The following is a 6,000-nucleotide window of genomic DNA, read 5'->3' on the forward strand; positions in this document are numbered from 1 at the left end:
GCCAAGGCGACATCTAGTGTATATATCTATACCCGCCCACGCTCTCAGATCACTTGGACGTGGCTGTGTACAAGAGGTAAAAACGATATAAATACTGTTCGTTTTCTCACACAAACCGCTCGTTTCGTGTCTTAGGCCATCAATGTGTACTTACGATGGGGAATTGTTTTAATTTGGACTCTGTGCATGCTCTTTGAGACAGTGACCATAGACCTGCATTATATGACTGACAGACAAGAACGGTTTGACCTAAAAATATAAAAATTGAAACTACTGCGGAAAAAAAGACACCTACATCTTGGATGCCCTTGAGGTAAGCTAAAACATACCAAAATTTAATTTCAAAGTGAACTATCCCTTTAAATCATTAGAAACAACAATTTTGAGCCATTGTGTGTAAACGATGACAGCTGTGTTGCAGTTGTGTTTAACTTTTACCGCTCATGTTTAGCGTTTTGCAACACACGTTCATCACAGTGCAGAATGTGTTTTAGAGAGTGAGAGTGTGTTTAAAGTTTTGTAAAAAAGAGTGCATAAGATTTGCAAATGGTGTCTAACTGCCTGAACTTGTTTAAGGTTTTACAGAAAGAGTTATTTATTCTACAAATCAGTATATAATTTGGTTCAGAGAATGGAGTTGAGTGTTTTAGCAATTGTGAAAAACTGTAAACTCTGGCCATTCTTGAATATAAGCACGAACAGCCAGATGGTGCTGTTGCCAAACAAAAGAAATTCTAACCATCTTTTATTTTCAGCTTCAGCAAATGTAGTAGAGCTGGACCAGCGTTCACCTTGGATCTATCCTTTTAGTAGAAAATCAAATATACATTATATGTGCTCTTAAAACACTGACCCAACAGCTCGATCTTCACCAAAGCTGTGGGTTGAGCTAGGTAATATATAGCCGAGATCTCCAATTGTTGCCTGTGTTGACAGTTATTAAGGTACACTTAAATAATAATTTAAAACTAGACATATATTATTTTATTGCTTTCTTCTCTCACTGTTATTTTGTCTAAATTCTGAACCCGTCACCTTTGCAGGTGTTCCAGCATATACAGTATACTGTATATCATTTGTGGGTTTTACCGAGAACCATAAAACTGACAAGATGGCATTACGCCATTGCAAAGATTTATAGGAGACCATCTTCTCAACCTTATCCAAACTCACATCAAGGTCAAATTATATACACAATTTTCAGTATTGTGCTATAACAACAAAATCAGTATGTTTCTGATTATATTGGCAATGCATGAACTGATAAAATATATACCTTCAATGCAATGTAAGTCACTTTGAATAAAAGCCAGCCAAGTCAAGTCAATTTAATTTTAGTGCTTTTCACAATACACATTGTTTCAAAGCAGCTAAGTGCATTCATGTAAAATTATATATTAATTGATGCTAAGGCTAAACCGATATCCACTGTATATTTGTTACATTGCATCTGTTAAAGTATATGGGTCATCCCACCCAATCTTCCCTTATATAATCAGTAAATATAATCCCCCACCACAAAATAATATGGTATGGTCTTATGGTATAGATTTTTTTTTCCATGTTTTTCCATGGCAATATATATTTTTGGACCCCTGTTTTGTTGTGTTAAAAAGAGCTTTTTGGACAGTTTCACCTGTTCAAGCCCCTCTGTGAGTTGAGAGCTGAATCCTTGTTCATTAAACTGACTATTTGTCAAGTATAATGTAAATCTGGTGTAAATATATGTGCCGTCCTCAACATTCGTATCACAAAACATATTAATTTAATTTAGTAGTTAAAACATGTTCAGTAAACATTTTACTCAAAACATGCAGGATTTTCAGATCAGGAGAAAATTTCAGAGAAAAAATAGTTGTTTTGAACCAATATTTTGGGGATTGGGAAACACACTATATAAATGATTAGTAATTATTTTAAATCATTTTCCAGAAAATGTATACAATGACAAAAATCTTTACATTTTTCTTACACAGTATACATAGGTTTTAAAATATATTAGCTGTTTATGCTATGTGGGGGTCTTTTTTTGGCATGAATAAGTATACATATAAAATATATAAGTATAAATATAAGTGGGATTTTTTTATAAGGCACCTCAAATAACCTCCATGAGCAGCCTTCTACCTTTTTCCGCCTTCTTTGCATTGTTGTGATTGACGCATGGGTTTGTTAATGATTATTCCACGTTTCCATTGCTGTACCTAGGTGAGCTAATAATAATAGTTCTCGGAACGTGCCACAGTAGCCCATATAGGCCTGTTTGCTCCCTTAAGCTAATCCCTCCTTAAAAAGAGTTCCGCTCCACAGCAAACTGCCTGCTACCCTCCCTCCTTCTCTTGCAGCAGCAGGACTGACATGAGGGAACACATCCCATTAGCCGCCTACGCTTGCTCTTCTCCTCATGGATAAACCAGCTGCGCACCACCTCCAGTGCACCCCCAAACAATGGCAGTCAGAAGGCACATTCCTCTCTATTCATACGTTCTGTAGCCTCATAACGCCGACTGTACATGTCTCCATTCTCTGCATAATCATTATTCAATATAGCCAGGCTTCCTCTGGACTGCTCGGGCAAAGCCTAAACAAGTCCTGTCATATGTACTTAAGTCTCGTTTGTCATACACCTGCCCTCAGAACTGTCATGGTTGGTAGGACTGATAGTAAAGCCAAACTCCATTTCCAGTAAAGCCAATAGATCAGAGAGAGTAGGAGGATGTTATAATTGAGCTAAGGCTGAGCAGAAATATGATATCTGCTATAACACTATCTTCCTAAAGTACAATGCGGCGATATAAGAGATGTTGTCATCAGGGGAAGCAATTAAACATGAAGAGGGAAGAAAAGAAATCGGTGAAATGAACTACGGTATATAGGCTATACCACTTCAATGTCAGTCAGTAGAATCGGTGGAATCAAAGCTCCCCTGGGAGGAAACCGACTCTACTTCAAATGCTGGTTTCGACTGGTATATGGGACTGGCATTAGTTTCCTCTTAAAGGAATAGTTCACTCCAAAATGTACATTTTACAAACCTGTATTACTTTATTCATTGTGCAAAAAAAAAAAAAAATATATATATATATTTTTTTTTTTCATCATACTAGGTGATTGTGCCACTTTGGAAAATTACAATAGAGTTTTATATAGATTAATTTCACTCTAACTTTGTCCTTTTGGAGCTTAAACATTTTGGACCCCATTGACTTTCATTGTATGGACAATAACAGCTGAAACATTCTTCAAAATATCTAGAAGAAAGAAATTCATACAGGTTTAAAACAATGTGAGGGGGATTAAACTAGGACAGATTAGACCTGTGAGAACCTAGAAATGCTGACAGAGTTGTGTCAATAGGCCACAGCAACTGGCCAAATGTCCTTATTGATGTGCAACACTATGTTCTTTTATTTTATTTAAATCAAATGATCAGGATCTGAGATTTTAAATAGGCACACAAGTGAAACAAGCACACATGCTCCATAGAAACCAAAAACAGGAGTGTATTTTGATTTGGGCCGACGGCCGATCCCTTCTTTTTCGAAGTCTTTTTTTTTTCCGGATTACCAAAGCCATTGCCTGATTGAGAGAAAAATGCTAACATGTATGGGCAGGCGGTCTGACCCTCCACTGATTTCTGGGCACACACAGGTGTGGTGATATACAGGAAACTATCTAACAGTGAACAAAAGATCCAAATGCAACCCCAAGGCACAAATGCATCGGCATTCAGGAACACATTATTGGCGTGCACCATCCATGGCCGACAAACCATGCCGTATAACTTTCAAATACTTACGCATTGCACTTTTTACCCACAGTTCAACAGAATGGATGCATAATGCTTAATTATTATTAATAAGTTCTTCATTAATATTCCCTGGTGGTCTTTAAAGCCGAACAATGCAACAATGAAAGGCACGCACAGGATGGCAGCCGTTTTAAAGCACCGTACAATTACGATTATCACGATGGGAAACAATCAAACTTGTCGAGAGCTTTTAATACCCCGTTCTTTGTTGATGCTTCCTGCTGGTCACCCAGTCCCCATGCTGGGACATGTTTGCATAGAGCGCCACCCTTATCAAGGCCTATCTACCAAAGCTGGCCGAGCCCTGCGAGTGACAGCAGGAGCATGTACAGTGGAGGGCAGATAAAGGCGGTGCTGTTTAAATAAAGAACGGCGGCAGTAAAGTGGGCTCAGAGGAAGGCCGCATTCTGCCTCCAGTACAATGGAATCATTCTTCAGACCTGGGGACAGAATAATATTGCCCTTCTGAAGCGGGTGGCACAGGAAAAGAGGGAGCCTCGAGGGAGTTACCCAAAACTCTCTGGCTTTATTTACAGCCGTCCGGTCACTGGCGTACCGCTGGCACCCATGGGAGGGCTGCAGAATCAAAAGCGCTGCATGACAAAACACCCCTGGCTTCGGATAATGGGCCTTGACTCTGGAACTCTTTTCTCAAGGCCTCGCAAGTGTGGCTGCCTCAACTGAGGAATTGTTGTGCTGCAACAGGATCTGCTAATGGATTTACAGCTATGTGACGTTTGTTTGCTTAAAGATTGATTTAGAGTTTTATTGAGGAGTACAGATGTACATTGGCTAACTGAAGATGTCCTTGTAGGTTTGTGTTTGTATGCATAGTGCTTCTGAATTGATTTGAACACAATCAATCTTCTGGTTTTCAGGGGTGAAAATGGCAGTACGGGACTGTGACCAATGGATGGCGCTTATCCCTCATAAAGTTGCAGACTTATCACATCACTTCTATAAAGAGTAGCTGAAAAGTAAATAGCTGTGTGATTTTTTTTTTTTTCACACAGGTCAGAATCAGTTTGAGGGCGTAGACATCACGTATATTAGTGTGTATGAGTGTGCCCTACGTGATTAACAATTGACTGTAAGACCATCTGTGACTAATCAATTTACACTAAATGTTAATGCGCAAGCATACAGAAAGAGATAGGAAACAAATACTACAACTGTTACCAACCTTGAAAATGACTGTTCATTGATAAACCATTTTGGTATAAGGCTAGACCACAGCAGATCTAGCAATAAAGCGTGTTAATTAATCTGTGGAAAAGGCTGACTATTCCTGATAGTAAGCAGGCTCTAGGGGCTGTTAATCAACTCTTGTATGTTTTATTTCTTTATTTAAAAATTCTGACCTTTATCACAGGTCAGAATCAGTTTGAGGGCGGAGACATCACACATATTAGTGTGTATGAGTGTGCCCTACATGATTAACAATTGACTCTAAGACCTTCTGTGACTAATCAATTCACACTAAATGTTGATGCGTAACCATATGAGAGAGATAGGAAACAAATAAAAATAACTTTCTATGTAAATGATTACCATTGTGGACAAAATCACACAACATTCTGGACTGTATTAGCCAATATTTTTACCACATCATGACCACACTTCATGACATGACAAAAAAAAAAGACAAATCTCAATATCTTTCTATATTTATCAGTCTCTCTCTCAAAAAAATAAAATCTAGATTTTTATTTATTTATGCCACCGCAGGTGTCTTGCTCTCTCTGAGCCAGAGGTGAAAATGAATACTGGTAGTTCAATGGAGGTGTGAAATTATTTCTTCACACTGATAATGAATTCTGCCTCATAGTGATTAAAAGAGGTTTCTGAATACCCAGATGATCACTGCATGTGTTTTACACTCAGTTTCGATAATGAATGTGATGATCAAAGGTTGCCACCTTCCTAAAGCTTATTTTCCCCCAGAACAAGATTCATAATATCTGAGCACTGCTGTACTTTCCATGATTCTGGGTTGTTTCGGACTATATTCAATCTTGAGGTAACACTTTAAAATAAATAACATTTGTAAATGCATTAGGTATCATGATCTAACAAGGAACATCAGTATTTGTTAAATAGATTCATGTTATGTATAAAAAATATTAAGGGTAATTCATGTGTATTCACAATACATTAGGTATTTTGTTAAGTTGTAGACCTTTAAATGA

At 37.9% G+C, this 6,000-nt stretch overlaps 1 long non-coding RNA gene across 1 annotated transcript in view; it reads left to right on the forward strand.

Annotated features, from left to right (window-relative positions):
- Positions 1 to 5,053, forward strand: part of LOC309482269 — a 41,796-nt gene extending 36,743 nt beyond the window's left edge. The window contains exon 3 of the long non-coding RNA XR_014200276.1: positions 4,690 to 5,053. This is a non-coding gene — a long non-coding RNA (uncharacterized lncRNA). The remainder of the gene's footprint in view (positions 1 to 4,689) is intronic.
- The last annotated feature ends 947 nt before the right edge of the window (positions 5,054 to 6,000 follow it).

Source organism: Leuciscus leuciscus (assembly GCF_965113295.1).
Source record: "Leuciscus leuciscus genome assembly, chromosome: 19".
In the NCBI taxonomy this organism is placed as follows: domain Eukaryota; kingdom Metazoa; phylum Chordata; class Actinopteri; order Cypriniformes; family Leuciscidae; genus Leuciscus; species Leuciscus leuciscus.